Below are 18,094 nucleotides of genomic sequence, written 5' to 3' on the forward strand. Positions count from 1 at the left end.
AAAAAGGGGGTGGGAAATAAGAAGGAAAAAAGTTATTTCTCGGCTATGCCCTAACAACAGCTCAGGTGAAACAATTTTAGCAGAGTCAGACATGACTGAGCGACTGATCTGATCTGATCTGATATTTGAGTTTTTCTTCTGTTGTCAATCACAACGTTTGAATATAACTATCTCAGAAATCACCATACATACTACATTTATTATTGTAGATAACAATATGAAATAGCCCATAAACCAACAAAATGTGAGTAAAACTTTGTAATCCATTTCTTTTCTTTCTCCTCACTGACCATACACAAGAAGGAAGTGGCTCAACTGATTTGTGTTTGTTAAAAGAAATAATAACATTAGTCCAAAATGTCTACAGAGAACTTCAAATATTAGTTAAGGACCAGAAATTAGACTACAATTGATTTAGATGCAGCAGCTTTCACACAAGTAAAAACTGAAATAAATAAAATGTGTCTCTTCTTTGTTTTTGACTCTTAGAAGGAGTCTAGAATAGCATGGCATTTGGAAATTAAATCTTAGTTCTGCCACTGCAGAAGTCTATAAGCTCGAGTAAGTCACTTCACCACTTTAAGTAATTTCTTCATCTTTAAATAGGGTTAATAATAATATCCACAATGCATAGTTGATAAATCAGACAAGGCCATCAGAGTTCACTGATGAGTCTAGACTCTGGATTCTATTGAGTAATGACCCTGAGATTAATTTAGTTCAATCTTTTGTTAAGAACATGCTGGCAAGTATTAATACAGAGACATGTATGGGGTGTTAAAGGGATTCAAAGTTTGGGTACTTAACTCAGCAGAGGAAGGCAAAAGTTAGGCAGATAGAAAAGGGCAAAAGGTGTTGAAAACTACTTGTGAAAAAAACTGAATGCCTGCCAGTCTGGCCCATTCTGAAGATTCAAGTCATTCATTAATCCATTCATCCAATCATTCATTCATTCATTCATTCAAGTTTTACTCTATTATAATAAATTACTCAACATTCCATTCATTCAAAACACACATACTGAGACATAGTATGTATAAGGTATATATTATATCCAGGAGATTTAACACGTTCCCAAGGGGTTTCCAGGCTAGTGGGGAAATGGAAATTGAGTCATGAGGAAAAAAATACTGTAATTCATGCCATGGCCATACTATGCACATGACAATGGCAACCACAGAGGAAGAAAGGGCACTTAAACCAGGCTGGCTCATCAGGATGCCTTCCTGGAGGAGATAAAGCCTGAGTTACCTTTAAGGCAAGTCTGGAGGATAACCAGATGACTCAAAGGAGAATGGGAAGAAGAGTCTAAGGTACAACCACACACGGGAAGGTAAAGACAGTTGGAGACTTAAGAAAATCCAGGTGTGATTTGTTGGGGGAAATAGCAGGACTTAACTTGAAAGGGACAGTGGAAAGTTGTCCCTCCACCACACCGTGGAGGTAGACTTGACTGTGAACTCTACAGAGAGCCACAGAACTTAATTTGGGCCCAGCCAAGATTAGATTCGCATTTTAAAACTTTATCTTGGCTGTAAGTGGATCAGGGAAACTGTGGCAATGATACAGTCAATAAGTAAACCATGAGAATATGGAGGTAATAAATTCTAGAAGATTTTAGAAGGTTGAATCAATAGTACTTTGTGAACAGTTGTAAGATGGAGTTTAATTGTAGGAGAAAATGGTCCAGGGCGACTTCTGGCTAAAGCAATTAGGAAAAAATTAAGAACAGCCTAACACTAAGTAAAAGTTTTCTATGTTCTAGGCATCATGCCAGTTGTACATATCATTAATATGTACAATAATAATCCTATGAGATTATTACTTAATCTTCATAGTAATTCTATGACATAATTGTTACCACTTCAACCTCAGATGAAGAAGTTTAGAGTCAGAGACATAATTTTCATGAGAGAATCCAAAAAGGCAAAGACGGGTTTTGGATTCAGGTGCATCTAACTGTCTTATCTGCAGATAACAGTACCCTACTATCCATATCATCTGGGGTGGATGGGTCCTCTCACTAAACAAGACAGCAGATTTTGAATGAAGAGCAGGTTTCAGAGGCAACCGGGTATGGAAAGGTTGAAGAAAAAGGACTACCCGTGTGAGTAAGAGGTAAACAAACACTGAATGGTGGAGCCCAGGGAACAGAGTGAGTGATCACAATGTTGACGACTTGTAAACAGATAAGATAGTGATTGACAAGTGTTTATTAGATCTGGTGACAAGAATTTCAACAGTAGGTAACCTTGAAATGAACATTTTGGGGGAAGTAGTAGAGGAAAAAATGGTTGAAAAATGGCAATCAGAAAAAAAATTAAATCCAACTTGAAACTCTAAGTGCTGATGTGATGTAAAAGAATGAGCTATTTTTATGGGGTAAGCCTTATCAGGGAAGGCTTCCTGCTGGACAAAGCTAGCAAATACATATTTATGGCATCTAGACCCCTGAATAAGGTATTGATATTAAAGGAAATGTGGGAAGGTTGCTTGTTCTGTACAACTGACATAATGGATTTACCCCAAGGATACATCACCAAATGTAGCCCCCAAATCTTCCTCAACTCTTACATGCTTTACACTACATGGAATCCCAGGGAAGGAAGGGGAGCACAGGGCAGGCAGTGGAGGTGGAGTGTGATCAGGTTCACAACACGCGTTGAGAGAATTAAAAAACAAAATGCAAATTATATAAAGAAAAAAATCTATGTAATTGCATGTATATGTACATCCATATTTATCTACATAAACATCTACTTGTACCTTTAGGATATGTCACCTGCAAAGATGACAATCTTGCAAATAAGCATCATTTCAATACTTAAACCTCGTGTGTTATTTGAATTCCTAAGCTTTGATATTCTAAACTCTGCCCAATCTAACACCAGGTGTACACAAAGAAAATAAGAAAGTTGTGGGATAAATAGTACTACTTTGAGTTCTTTTAGAAACATCTATGGAACTGCTTTAAGTAAAAAAATGCACAAGAAAGCTTATCTTTCAACCACAAACCATATAAATTTCAAATAGGTTTACAATTTATTAATAGGTAACAATCCTATGTACTAAGTTCTCCTTAAATTTTAAAAGATGTCACAATCATCAAAAATTTCAAACTATCTTGTTTAGAAACTGAGCTAGCAGAAATTGTTAACAGCTTTGTATTTAAATTGTTCTTAGTAATATATTTTTGGGGGCTCCAAAATCACTGCAGATGGTGATTGCAGCCATGAAATTAAAAGACTCTTACTCCTTGGAAGGAAAGTTATGACCAACCTAGATAGCATATTAAAAAGCAGAGATGTTACTTTGCCAGCAAAGGTCTGTCTAGTCAAGGCTATGGTTTTTCCTGTGGTCATGTATGGATGTGAGAGTTGGACTGTGAAAAGCTGAGCCCCAAAGAATTGATGCTTTTGAACTGTGGTGTTGGAGAAGACTCTTGCAAGTCCCTTGGACTGCAAGGAGATCCAACCAGTCCATTCTAAAGGAGATCAGTCCTGGGTGTTCACTGGAAGGAGTGATGCTAAAGCTGAAACTCCAGTACTTTGGCCACCTCATGCGAAGAGTTGACTCATTGGAAAAGACCCCGATGCTGGGAGGTATTGGGGGCAGGAGAAGAAGGGGACAACAGAGGATGAGATGGCTGGATGGCATCACGGACTTGACGGACATTAGTTTGAGTGAACGCCAGGAGTTGGTGATGGACAGGGAGGCCTGGCGTGCTATGATTCATGGGGTCGCAAAGAGTCGGACATGACTGAGCAACTGAACTGAGTAATATATTTTAATACAACTAATTTTAATCATTTTTATTTGGTCACCTGGAGGTCAGTGACTTTAATCTCAATTTTAACAGTTATAACTGAGAATTTTAAACTATACCTCCTCAGATTTCACATCAAAGACATAAAGTAATACCAACTGAGCTCTGTGGCTTATTTCATAAGAAATTATGTAACAAGCAACCTTGAAGCTGGCAAGAAAAAATTTTTAAATCAGCAATTTTGATATGAGAGAGAAAAGCCTGATTATAGTGAGAGAAAACTGTTCCATTGTTTGACACTCTTGTGCTATAGTTTATATATACACTACGTACAAACTGAGTCAGAAACAATTACAAAACTACTAATCCCATGAAATGTTCTCAGACTATAAATTTCTGATTGATTAATTAGGGAACTTTTTAGGTAATAGGAAAGATTCCAACAAAGACAATAAACAAGAAGATTTTAAATCATGGTTTCCTTGGTTTTATTCTTTATACAAATTCTGATACTAATTCAAGCTCATTTTTTCTCCAAAGATATTTAGCTTTTCATCTTTTTGTGAACTACCCAAAAGGACATTCTCCCACAAGGTTCTGGGCATTCTCTATGTCTTAGTTCAGACTGGGTGGCTTAAACATAAATATTATTTCTTACAGGTCTAGAGTCCAGGAAATCAAAGATCAAGGTGCCAGCAGACCTGTTAAGAGCCCTCTTTCTGGCTTGCAGGTGGCTGTCTTCTCATACATATCATCATATGGCAGAGCAGAGAGAGAAGAAAGCCTTCTTCTCATAAAGGCAGTAACACCATTCATAAGAGCTTCACCCTCATGACCTAACTACCTCCCAAGGGCCCCCACCTCCTAATACCATCACCCCGGGGTTAGGATTTCAACATATTAACTTGGGGTGCATGTAAACATTCTGTCCACAACATCCTACATTATTTTTATTTTCAGTTCAGTTTAGTTCAGTCGCTCAGTTGTGTCCAACTCTTTGCGACCCCATGAATCACAGCACACCAGGCTTCCCTGTCCATCACCAACTCCCGGAGTTCACTCAGACTCATGTCCATCGAGTCCGTGAAAGTGGCCTAGCACCATAGAAATTTGCCAGATCTGTTTAGTGAATCTCATTCAATCCTGTCACCTCAGAGCGCTTGCCAGCAAAGCTGGAAAGTTTATATCCTTAATCTGGCCACCTTTATGTCTTCTTATTCCTCCAGAGAGATCTTCCCCAGACCTCCAGAGAGGCTGCCAACATTCCCCTCCAGATGGTCAGCTGGTACTATGAGAGCTCTTCTACTGTCTAAGTCAGCCCTGGTGATAGCCTTCCCAGACTCTGTGCTGTCACCTCTTTAATTCCTCATGAGCTTGAGAGCCTTGGGAGAGACTGAGATTCAGGAGCACTTACACAGCCAAATAACACGATGCCAAGTCTTGCCTTGGCATCCTAGCCCCAGTGTCTGAACAGCTCTTTTATACTTAAGCCCTCCCAGCCATGGGCGTTTGATGGAGATCCACACGCCCTACCACGCTCCCAGGGGATGACTGCAGCAGTACCCCTGAGGCAACAGCCAGGAAGTGGCTTTCAGAAGCCACAGAACCCATGGGTGATCTCTATGAGGAGGGCTTTCATTTTCTCATAAACATTGGTGGTTGGTGGTTTAGTTGCTAAATTGTGTCCAACTCTTGCGACCCCATGGACTGTAGCCTGACAGGCTCTTCTGTCCATGGGATTCTCCAAGCAAGAATACTAGAATGGGTTGCCACTTCCTTCTCCAGGCGATCGTCCCAATCCAGGAATTGAACCCAGGTCTCCTGCATTGCAGACTGATTCTTTACCAACTGAGCTATAAGGGAAGCCTCATAAACATTAGTTTCTTTAACTCTGTAATTTTTCCAAATTTTCTATGGCTTTATCTTGCTTTGTTTTTCAAAAGAGAAGATGACATCTTTTGATAGTTATAAATACTGGTCCCCAGATACCTAATGGGGATTTTGAGGATAGCTGTTCAGTTGATTTAATAAAGCCCATGAGGAAGTGACCAGAAGTGACCTCACCCTAGAGGAATATCTCCAAATTTCTGATTTGTCACTTTTCAAGCTCCTAGGAGATGTGGTGATCATAGCCATAACAATATAGAGACAGGAAAGAAAGTTCACTTGGGTCACAGACTAGTCAGATCAGTTTTCAAGCAGGGCAGTATATTACCACCATATTTTTTAAAAAGTCATTTTTTCTGTACCTGAGGAATAGTTTTTCTTTTCTGGTTTCCAACATGCCCAAATGAGCAGCCATGGGCTTTCTTATGTTCTCATTTAGCCCATTCCATGTGTCTCTTAAAGCACAAGTCCTGTCCAGGGCTTGAGAGTTTACCCACAACTTCTCTTTGGCACTAATCGCCACATTGCAAGAGGTTTGGATTTCCTTGCATGCGTGCACACTCGATTGCTTCAGTCATGCTGACACCTTGGGAGTCTGTGGACTGTAGCTCATCAGGCTTCTTTGTCCATGGGATTCTCCAGGCAATAATACTGGAGTGGGTTGCCATGCCCGCTTCCGGGGCATCTTCCTGACCCAGGGACCAAACTCCCGTCTCTTATGTCAAGCAAATTCTTTACCACTGAGCCACCAGAGAAGCCCTTGAGTTCCTTTACACTTTCAATAAATTTATGTCCAACTTTCCTGTGGCTTAATCCTTTCCCCACCTCTAACTATCTGTACTATTTAACCACACCCTAACCAAGCTGTTATCTGAAATGTTATCAGCAGGATATATTGTCATTCACAGATTCATAATTGAATTATAGCGGTTTGCATATCATGATTACTCAAAGTCAGGTAAGAAGTTTCTGGAATACCTTACAAAATACCAAGTGACGGGAGCCTTACCCTGAAGCGCTTACAACTGAGGTATCTAGGTCAGACAAAAACTGGAGCAGGTAACAAGTAAAGTAGAGTTGCAGAAAAGGAGATGAACATTAGAAAGATGTAAAAAAGAGATGACTGGATATGTAAATGACAGCTACCTTTTCGGTGAGTAATATAAAAACAAAGCATGAAAATAAACATATATACTTAAAAAAACAATAGTCCCAGAAGCTGACACAAAAGTAAAAGCTATGAAATGAAGTAGAAGATCAAGCTGGATTCCAGACTATGCAGAGCCCCAATGAGAACAAAATCATTGAACTCACTTTAGGAAAAAACCAAGTGAAAGAAGCTCGTCACAAAGCAGAGTGACATCTTATTTATGGGAGGGAAAAATAGCACGCCCAACAGAGATTTAGATACAATTTTGATGTAAAAATTTAGAAGGTGAAAATTCACAGTTCCAAATAGATTTTAAATTGCTTTTTACCTCATTGTAATATAATTTTAGATAACTTTTTGTTGTTCACATTTCATAGATTGTGGTAACTATCTAAAGTAGCAAGGAAACAATGAAATCAAAGTCATTGTGAGATTTTGTGTATTTTTTGTCTCTCAAATGTTCAAAATTCCTTGGTATTTTGAGGACACTCTCATTTGGATTTTGTTTTTAAATTATTTTAAAATAATTGTTGTACGTCAGATTGTACATATTTTAGCTTAGTCAGCTGGCCTGACTAAATTCTGTTTTACAGATGACAGTTTCAGACTTTGGCACTTCATTTCTTTCTTTTTTAATTTCAATTATACCACACTGAAGTTGGCAGGAAAACCAAGTAGATGGTTTATAAACACAGATAAAGTGCCATAGAGTAAATAACACACTATGAGAACACCCAGATTTACTGTTGAAATCCAGGGTAAGCTTGTGAAAGCTAGTTGGCTCCACAATGGCGCTCCTCTCCTGAACTGAAGGCTTGCTTGGCTCCGTGTGTCTAAGGTGGGGCTGCAAGGGCGTGGGTCAGGTGGGACCAGGACCCTCCCCTGGGCTGGGAAAATTGCTCATTAGTCATTACCCTGTGCCTCTCCCCAGCATAGAGAGTCTGAGCCAAGCTGAAACAGACTTCCTAGGGGGAAGATTTTCTCAGTTTGCCTCTGGAGATGAGGACTGCTGCCCTCCTGACTGCCCTGTCTGGGATTTCCCAAAGGACAGTCCCTTTTCTCTGTGGGGTGAGGAATGGCTTTCCTGACAAGTCTCCTCTGGCCACTGCAGAGACCTGCCAAAGACAGGTCATTTCTGCTCAGCGCCTTAGGAACCAGTGCTCCAGCTCATGTAGGAAAGTCTCAAAATCACTCATGACATCTAGGGGAAAGTTGAACAATTATCTAACACCTAAAATCATCCAACATAAAGGAGACCCAAAAGATCACTGTCATAGGTTGAATTGTATCCCCTCCAAATTCATACATTGAAGTCCTAACTTCAAGTACACCTTAGAAGGGGATGTTATATAGACAGAGGGTTTTACACAAAAAAACCACCTTTTATCTTGATTACGAGATAAAGCGAGGTCACTAGAGTGAGCTCTACTGCAGTAGGACTAGTATCTTCATATAAGGGAGAAGTTTGCACACAGAGACACACATAGAGGGGAGAGGATGTAAAGAGACAGGGAGAAGAGGCCAACCGCAAGCCTGGAAGAGACCAACCGCAAGCCTGGAAGAGACCCTTTCCTTCACAGCCCTTAGAAGGAACCAACCCAGCCAACACCTTGATCCAGACTACAGCCTCCAGGACTACGAGAACCGTGAGAAAATTGTGTGAGCTGCCTAGTCTGTGGTTCACTGTTATAGCAGCCCTAGAAGAACAATTCAACAATTCAGTCACTAAATCTCATAAAAAGATCATCTAATACACCTGTCTTGATTCTAGCTGAGGAACCAGAGGCAGAGGGACAGAAAAAGAGCTGCTTTTACACCACAGTCTATCTGACCCACAGTGCCAGGCCTGACACCCAATTCAGTGTGCATCACCTCCCCAGATGAGCGACCCCCTGCCACCATCAGGTCATTGAAGGGTCACATTTAAGGGATTAGTAGAGGTCACACTAAAGAACCCAGGCTTACTCAGCAACTGCACCATGATGGGGGCTAAGTGTGGACAGACCCAAGTCTCCACAAAAAGATGGATCCTCTGAGCTTTCAGCACTTCATTCGCCTTCCTGAGGTGAAGCACCCACAGCAAAAAGGCCCTTTGAGGGCCTTCCTGAAATAATGGAGCTTCAGGGGAAGGTTTAAGATAAATATGCCTAAAGGTTTATTTTCATACACCTATTTCAGATCCCCGACTCCAGGGCCCAGGACTAACCTTCTACCAGCATAACATAAGCAATCTTTTTCCACCCTCTCCAACTCAGTATAGGAAGCCATGGAGGAAGCTTGTTCCAGGGATCTAGAGAATGAATGACCCAGGAGAAGCTGCCCCAAGGGATGACAAAACCTCATAAGCAACACCTGTCTGCAACTTCTCACAGTCTCTACGGTGGCCAGGTCAGAGGTCTATAAAGGCAAACAAGTGTTACCTCTGGGTGTGCTCGCTGTCTAGTTAATTGGCAAGAAATTTCTTAGAACTGACATATTTGAACTGGGAAATGGAAGTTTTTACATGACTACTATCTACCTCTTTCTATAATACAAGGGGAATTTTAAGCTAGGGCTTGAATTCAAGCAGAATATAAGCTCAAGTTTAGAATTCAGGGAGTTGAACTCCCTGATGAGGGGGAAAAAAAAATCACTTCTTTATTTTCACAAACTTCTAACTAACCTTTAGCGTTTCCTTCTTTTTGAATGTAGGCAATAAAGCAGTGGTATTAGCTATATCTGTAACTGAAATAGAAGTCATTAATATAATCACAGACACATCAATTGTTAAGAATATCAAATTTTCATTCATGCTCATCACAGCTTTGAAATATTGGTAGTTAATATACCTATCATTTGGTATTACTGAATATTATTTTATATATTCATTTTAAAGGGCAAATAATTATTTTTCTTTGATAATTGCATTTCAGTATAATTCATTTTTAGAAATCCTATATGTTTTATTTATGAATTTATAAACATTATCCTAAGAAGGGAGTTGTACACTTACCAGACTCCCAGATCATGGCACAGATAAAGGTTAGGAACCCCCACTGTGGCAGCAAGCAGTAGCTGGGAAAAGCTGATCAGAACTGTGAACGTTCCAGCCTGTCACTTTTAATCAGAAAAAAATTTGAAAGATCCTCAATAAGCTCCTGAATCATAGGAAGCTGATTAAGAATGCAGATAACTGCACTCTATCCCCAGAGAGTTGAGTCCAGGTGGCCCTGAGTGAATTTGTTTGTTTTCTAAAAGAGATTTTGAAGCAGGTGCTATAAGGCCCCACTTTAAAAAACCCAGATGTTGATATTCTGCTAATCTAACCATTTTATATTAACATTTAATACCTATCCTGGATTATTTATTTTCCATCCCTGGCTTCTAAATCCATGATTAAGTAGCATAAGCAAAAAAGAAAAAAAAATTTTTTTTACTTTACTTTTGGCAGCAAAAAATAATTTTAAAAGTATTTTCACAAGTAACCAGTTTAGAATAGCATTTATGCTTCAGCACTTTTTAAAGATAGAGGCAACAATGTCAAAAAGAGAAAAGTTAAGAGAGGTGTGCAGAGGTCAGGGACCTAAAAAGGATTAATATTTTTTCTGAGCATGATGTACTTTGTTGATGTTAAAGATGAAGGAACTAAAGGCTGTAATGCTTGCAGGCTTGTCCAGCTCTTTGAAAGTTTGCTTTTGCAAATACCTCTGCCTCTCTTGAGTTCTGTGATTCATCTTGTGTTCACATTGACAGCTGACTGCCATTTTGCCAAGAAGTTGACACAATTTGCAAAGCAGTAATTGACATCTCCTGGAGAGGTACATAGCCCTTAAGGTAAAGAGGCTTCAGTTAGCTGGCCCTGTAAACTCAGCTCAAGTGTTTCAAGTAAACAGACTAATTACAACAGTACTCAAAAGACCAGCATGTTTGCTCTGGGAGTGAAGCAAGCATTGTTTTCTCAAAGCTACTGCAGGACCTTGGAGGCCTTTAGCTCGGCAGCTACTATAGTACGAAGTATCAGAAATTGCAAAATAAGTTTTAAAGAAATGATTTGTATAGTATGTATCCTTTTCTAATCATTAAGTCATGTCAGACTCTCTGTGACCCCATGGACTATAGCCCTCAGGGCTCCTCTGTCCATGGGATTCTCCAGTCAATACTAGAGTGGTTGCCATGCCCTTCTCCAGGAGATCTTCCCAACCCAGGGGTCGAACCCAGGTCTCCTGTGTCTTCTGCATTGGTAGGTGGGTTCTTTACCACTGTGCCACCTGAGAAGCCCTTATCTTTTTACCCTGGCCCGTTTTAATTGCATATCATTGTATCTGGAACAAAAATGCATCCAACTATTAAGAAATTTAAATTGTAAGAGTTTTCCCAACTTTATTGGTAGCTTTGTGCTATGCTGTGTTGTGCTGTGATTAATCGCTCATTGTATCCAACTCTTTGCGATCCCACGGATCCCATGTAGTCCACAAGGCTCCTCTGTCCATGGGGATTCTCCAGGCAAAAATACTGGAGTAGGTTATTGGTAGCTTTACTAACGGAGAAGGCAATGGCAACCCACTCCAGTACTCTTGCCTGGAAAATCTCATGGACAGAGGAGCCTGGTAGGCTGCAGTCCATGGGGTTGCGAAGGTCAGACACAACTGAGTGACTTCACTTTCACTTTTCACTTTCATGCATTGGAGAAGGAAATGGCAACCCACTCCAGTGTTCTTGCCTGGAGAATCCCAGGGACGGCGGAGCCTGGTGGGCTGCACAGAGTTGGACACGACTGAAGCGACTTAGCCGCAGTAGCAGCAGCAGCTTTACTATAGGCCTTATTAGAGCCTACATTGTACTCTCTCATCCTGGACTGAAAGCCCCAGGAGGACAGGAATATCGTTTCAGAGCTGGCCTGGTTCAGAGCTTTCCTGATTTAACATTAGAGACCCTTCCACAGCAGGAGCTTAGATGGAGGGACTCAAGGAGCTTATTTGGGATCTGTCCTCCTGGCCCAGGGCTGGGGCCTGGGTTGTAGTCTTGTCTCTGCCACTTACCAGTTGTTATGACCCCACTGTAGGCCAGTGAGTTACTAGGTATTTCCAAACCTCAATTTCTTTGTCTGTGTAAAGGAGATAATAAGAGCCTCTTTCTCTCAGACTTATTGTGGGAATCACAAGAAATGATGTATGTGAAGCAATTAAGACAGAACCTGAGAAGTGCTCAGAAACTGTCGGCTACTGTTATTTTCAACCAAAAGCTTGAACAAAACATAAAAATGATGCTACTGTGAAATCCTGAACTAGGAAAACCTCAGATAATGGCAGTCAACAATCTGAATATTAGAACTCCATCACAGCAGTTTTTAGCCAGTGACCATGCATCAGAATCACCTAGAGAGCTTTCTCAACATTCTAACAAGCCAGAGTTCCCAGGAAGCTGTGAGAAACCCTCCTTTTGAACACTTATCTTTTTGTGGTAATGACCCTGAAGCAGTATTTCTGGGCAGATGGTGCTGAGGGAGTCTGGGATCTATAAGGCCTCTGGGAGTCACAGGGCACCTGGCTGCTGATGGAGTCTCTTAAGAACAGTTAATAACTTGCTGCTCATTTACAGAAGAGTCCATGTCAGCATGTCTTTTCAATTGGTCTTTTATATTTCAGTATATTTATTTTCTTTTCAGATTCACAGTGACAAGCAAGAGGTAAGTCACAGAATTCCCCTGTAAAAAATGATTTAAAAACTCTGCATTCAATTGTCACTCAAAAATGGTTACAATGGAAACTTTTATGTCATATATGTATATATTTTGCTAAAATTTTTTTAAATTAATAATTTTATATACCAAAACCCAATATACTTGAAATGGGTACATTATATGATATGTGAATTATATCTCAATAAAGCTGGGTTTTTTTAATGTATATTCAAAATACGGAAATTTTTTCAATCTACCTTGCATTAAAGAGGCCCCAACAAATGTCTTTGTCCTCAGTAGCTAGAACTCGTAACTAAATTCCTCTATGCATGTTCTCAGTCAAAGCAAAGCTTTTGGTCACTTGGGACTCACGGATTTTCCTTGGAAAATGCTAACTTACATCTTCTAAGAAGAATAAAATGGAGGAAAAAAAAGGGGAGAAAAAAAACTAAAAATAAATATGTAATTATAAGGTGTTTTTTCCTGTCTAGCTCAGTAATCCTACGTTTATCATTAGGACATAGCACACTAGTTCAATTCTGATATTATTGTTCTCCAATCTCCCTTTTCCCCTTAATCTTGCTTTCTATTCCCTGAAAAAATAAGATTCTTTCTTGGGATGCTCTTGGAAAGGAGAGAGTCACTGCATCAACTCCCCACTGCAGCTTACCCTTTCCTCAGACACACAGAAGATTGCTCTTCTTATCTGCATCCAATAAAGTCACATGAAGGTGTGAAGGGTTATAAAAAAGAAAAAAACCGCAGTGAGGAAAAAAAAAAAACCCCACAAAACTACAGTGAGTTAACCTTCCCAGAAATGCTTCACTTTGAAAAGTTTAGCTCGTTAACGAAAAGGGATGACTGGGGGCTGTATATATCCAAGGTAATTTTGATCAGATGGGCTTTTCCATCAATCTCAGATATAACCACAGTACACTAGGTCTATGCTGGAGGCTGTCACCATCTGTCTTTCCCTTGGAATTAGAATCTTCCATTTCGGGTGGATGCCACTGAGATGAATGATACAGTTGGCTTTACCTTCAGACTCAGTCTGCTTGACCTGAAGATGGTCATTTAGAAAATTCCTTTTACTGGAGAAACAGCAAAGGCATTTGTAGTGCATGTGTCCACATCCTTCACTGTTTATGAGTAGTGATGGAAGATTAAAAAGGTTCTTTTTAATTTATTTATTTGGCTGTACAGGGTCTTAGTTGTGGCATGCAGGATCCAGTTCCCTGACCAGGGATCAAACTTATTGCATTGGGAACACAGAGTCTTAGCCACTGGACCAGGGAATTCCCAGATTAAAAGTTTTCTAAATGCATTGCACTGAGAAAGCACCGCTTTAGTGTTTTAAAGGTTAAGAGATTTAGCTATGGTCAACTGGTCAACTAATGGCCAATAGAGCTGGAAATTTAAACACCCAGTTATTCAAATCCTCGAATCACTGCCTAGGCTTTAATCTCCTCATCTGTTTGCTATTGTTGAGATGCCAAGAAAAGGATTATATAACTCTCAAGGTCCTTCCTAGGTCTATGACACTATTTTACAGCAGGGAAACTCTCATCAAGACTGTGACAAATTAGCCAGCATTGCCCCACCTAAGGATGAAAGGATGATTCAGGGTCTTTTTATCTAGGGTAGTGGGGCTAACTATCCCTCTTCTGAATACAATACTAGATGTCCAAGTGCACTGATTAGAATCTGTGATCATCATCGAAAAATATCCAAGGAGTGACCCGAATATATGTAGTCTTATATAATGATGTCATTGTACAGTGGTAGATTGAGATGTCTGTGCAGCAGGGTTGTCAACAACCTGTGATGTCAGCTGAGAAGAGGCATTATAGTCAGATTTCCTTTCCTTCAGAAACTCTCTTAGTGGTCTCATTTGTATCAGAACAGGAGCCACATTCTCAATTTGCTGCTTGAGAAACAGCACAGGCTTTGGGATCAGCCCACCCTCCCTTGGTTCCTTTTAAGTCAGAGCCCTTACTTGAAATAGCCCAAATCTCCCCTATGATCATGTTTCACTCATATTTGTCTTCTGCATGTCCCCAGTAGTGTCTCCACCTCATCCTGTCTTTATTTGGCGCCCCTCTACCCCCTCCACAGATCCCACTGTACCTTGTGCCTCCCTGTTTCTCCCTTGGGAAGTAGTTACTATTGTGTGTGTGTGCGCTCAGTTGCTCAGTTGTGTCGGACTATTTGCAACCCCATGGACTGTAGCCCACCAGTTTTATCTATCCATGGGATTACCCTGGCAAGAATACTGTAGGGGTTCCCGTTTCCTCCTTCAAGGGATCTTTCCCACCCAGGGATCGAACCCGCATCTCCTGTGGCTCCTGCATTGGCAGGTGGATTCTTTGCACTAAGTCACCTGGGAAGCCAGTTACCATTATTACTCTCATTTTACAGAGGAGGAAACTGAGGCACATTGGATGTTAACTTCAATCAGTAGTGGAGATTTTGAAGGGGAAGAATGTGTGATGAAGCTGTAGAGGGCAAGAACTACTTAAGGAGGCTGACTCAGAGGGTAGGAAAGAGGAAGACACTCTCTTCTCCTTGCCTTTCCTCCTCCACTTTGCCCAGGGACCTGGATGGAAGTCAGGATCCTTGGAATGACTCAGTCAGTCAGTTAAATCACTGACATAACATCTTTTATGATGTGACCCAGGTTAAATGAGGACTAGGGAATTTGCTACTGATTCCACACTTCTTTGCATCATTAAAGGATTGCAGATGCTGCTTTGGGCACACTTGTTACGAAGACAGACCCATGTGGTGCTCAGTTCTGTGTGTGCGCTTAGTCACTCAGTTGTGTCTGACTCTTTGTGACCCCATGGACTGCAGCCCACTAGGCACCTTTGTCCATAGGATTGTTCAGGCAAGAAATACTGGAGTGGGTTGCCATTTCTTTTTCTAGGGGATCTTCCCAACCCAGGGATCGAAACCCACGTCTCCTGTGTCTTCTGCATTGCAGGCAGATTCTTTACCCGCTGAGCCATCTGGGTTTTCTGCTTCCTTTCAATATTCCCAGAGATATGAGAAGCATAGCAGCTCCTGGATGATATTTTCCCAAAGAAATTCCTATAAAATATAGATTTGTAAATTAAAGAAAAAACCTACCACAGGTGATTTGTATCTGAAGCCAAAATTATACCTGATCTATGGTCCTTTGGCATTCAATTTACATGTATAATTTTCATTTATGAAATTCTGGTAATGATCAGACTAACAGATGAATTTAGCTTCTTTATTTGTATCACCTTTGTTTCAATACTGACCCAAACACTTTCAAAATGTGTAAACAGTACTAGTTACTTAAACTTCCTGGGCTTTAGTTTTCTTATGTACAATGAGGATAAAAACCGTTTCTGCTTCTCTGTTGGAAAAATTAAATGAGTTTATATATATATAAACTGCCTAGTCCATAGTAACATTCAAATATTACTATTATTATATCATGTATTAAACATACATTTATTGAGTAGCTTAGTACCGTCCAGTGCTATGTCAAGCCCTAGGGATCCACAGATGAGTATTTTCCTTCTTAAACCTTCCAAGTTTAAAATTTTTTTCAGATGATTTACTAAGATATAAACAATGCTGCCAGATAACAGGAATTAGAAGTAGATAAGACAGATAAGGTCAAGGGAAGAAGAAGAAGGGGCAAACAGGGGGCAGGAAAACTTCCCTGAAGGGTCACATACTTACTAAGGGTGGGCCACCTTTCTGGCTCTGACTTCCCTGCAGCCAACAGGAAGCTGCAAAGTTGAACAAGAGGAGATTTCCGACCTCAGGGAGCTCTGAGTCTAGTTGAGGAAACAGATGTGTAAACAAACAATTACAGTGCAATGTGATGAATGCAAAAGTGGAAGTTCTCTGGCAGGCTTTGCAGAGGAAATGATATTTGAGATTGGCTTTCAAGGATGGAGAGGGTTACAGAGAATAGCCAGGAAAAGGAACAGCATAGACAAAGGCCTGGAGCCTTGAAGAGCACCGCTGTCAGCTTGGAAAACAGCATAAAATTTTTTAGCGTCTCATCAGAGAAGTTCTAGAAGGCATTCAGGTGCTCAATACTTTTTTTTTTTTCCCATGAAATAATGACAGGGCTCATGATAAGTGTTCCATGCAGCAAGAACAATAAACACAGCTTCAAAGAAATCAGAGTGAAGTTAAAAAATCAGGCAAAATGCCAAAGAATGAAAAGAAACCCTAAAACTCTACCCCTCTCACTATTTGTCCACTAAGATTTGGCTTTCCTCAGTTATCTGTAGGGAAAGAGAGGGTTTTATGCTTAGATATAAATATTGAGTAATTCACAGTCATCTAAAAACAGCATCAGAAAAAGAAAACTAATGGGATGGAATTTTGGAACTGTGTCAGATTATTGGAAATTATAAAATCCCACACTCTCATTTTAATTAAAAAGAAAAGCATAAGCAATTAAAAAAGAATAGCTGGATAGTGGTGAAGCTGAATTGACACTTAAGTTTTTCCTACTTTCACTTTGAGTCTCTTTCTAGTTGACCACGTGGTTTCTGCCAATCCAGTGGCAGGGTTTTGAGATCTGATATAATTCTTCAAAAATTAAGGAGCAACACAAGGCCAGAAACAGGAGAGAGTAGCTGAGGAACTAATTCAAATCCCAAGGTCAAGAATATCTTTTGCAATATGCGAGAGGTTATTAAATACATGAACAATTCTACAGAGGAGTTATGTATTTGAAAGGGGAGGGAATTACAATTAAGTATATTATAGTAGTTTCAAAAATCTTCTAGCTTGACATAAATGTTTCCTTATATCTATAGCTACCCAATTCGAGAATAATTTATTTTCAAAGAACAATGACTGAAACATGACAGAAGTTTTCTTTCTGCACATTGCCATGCCACTGACTGCACGGCCTTAAACTGTCTCTTCACAGAAATCCCTTTATCTTCCCGGCTAATGAATGATCTTTTAGCACTGAATCCTAACTCTGCATAGTGGGCTGGTTCCATCTGGCTCTCAATCAGGTCATCTATGAACATATGTTTAAGAGCACTGAGACAGTTCCATATTCAAAGAAACTCTTTGTTGAAATCTTTTAAGTGAAGCAAAGATAAATAATTACTCCCCTATTGTATTATTTTGGAAGTTCTGTTTACGTATTCTGCATTCTATTGTTCTGCTTTAAAAGGGATCACCTGTTTCTTTTTCAAAACCGACTGGATTTTCCTGGTGTGAATGGTTTGCACATATTCACTTTTGTAGCATGGCCAGCAATTTCGATTTTATAGGACCTGCTTTGCCAGGTCCAGAGCCTGCTTGCCAGACGAGCTTATCAGGAGCACAAAAGCCCTTCCCAGCCAGGACAGGGATCAGTATGCTCATCATGGTATGGGGTTTCCCTGGTGGCTCAGTTGGTAAAGAATCCGCCTACAATGTGGGAGACCTGGATTCAATCCCTGGCTTGGGAAGATCCCTGGCTGTGTATGGCCAGTGCCAAACTAGTATCTAACTGGAGAAGCACTCAGAGGAATTCTTGTTAATGAACTGAAAGATTAATGATCAGGACCCGAGTAACACAGGTCAGGATGGGATGTGTATCTCTGGTAACTCCCAACCTCCTTCTCAGTTGTGGGGC

The 18,094-nt window shown here is 40.3% G+C and overlaps 2 long non-coding RNA genes across 2 annotated transcripts in view; one reads left to right on the forward strand and one right to left on the reverse strand.

The window, feature by feature from the left end:
- Positions 1-10,583, reverse strand: part of LOC102400054 — a 286,205-nt gene extending 275,622 nt beyond the window's left edge. Inside the window, exon 1 of the long non-coding RNA XR_006542442.2 lies at positions 9,796-10,583. This is a non-coding gene — a long non-coding RNA (uncharacterized LOC102400054). The remainder of the gene's footprint in view (positions 1-9,795) is intronic.
- LOC123327743 lies at positions 8,646-11,117 on the forward strand. Its single transcript, XR_006542447.2, has 2 exons — positions 8,646-9,191; positions 10,536-11,117. It is a non-coding gene; the product is annotated as an uncharacterized LOC123327743 (long non-coding RNA).
- The last annotated feature ends 6,977 nt before the right edge of the window (positions 11,118-18,094 follow it).

This window comes from Bubalus bubalis, chromosome 10 (genome assembly GCF_019923935.1).
Source record: "Bubalus bubalis isolate 160015118507 breed Murrah chromosome 10, NDDB_SH_1, whole genome shotgun sequence".
Lineage (NCBI taxonomy): Eukaryota > Metazoa > Chordata > Mammalia > Artiodactyla > Bovidae > Bubalus > Bubalus bubalis.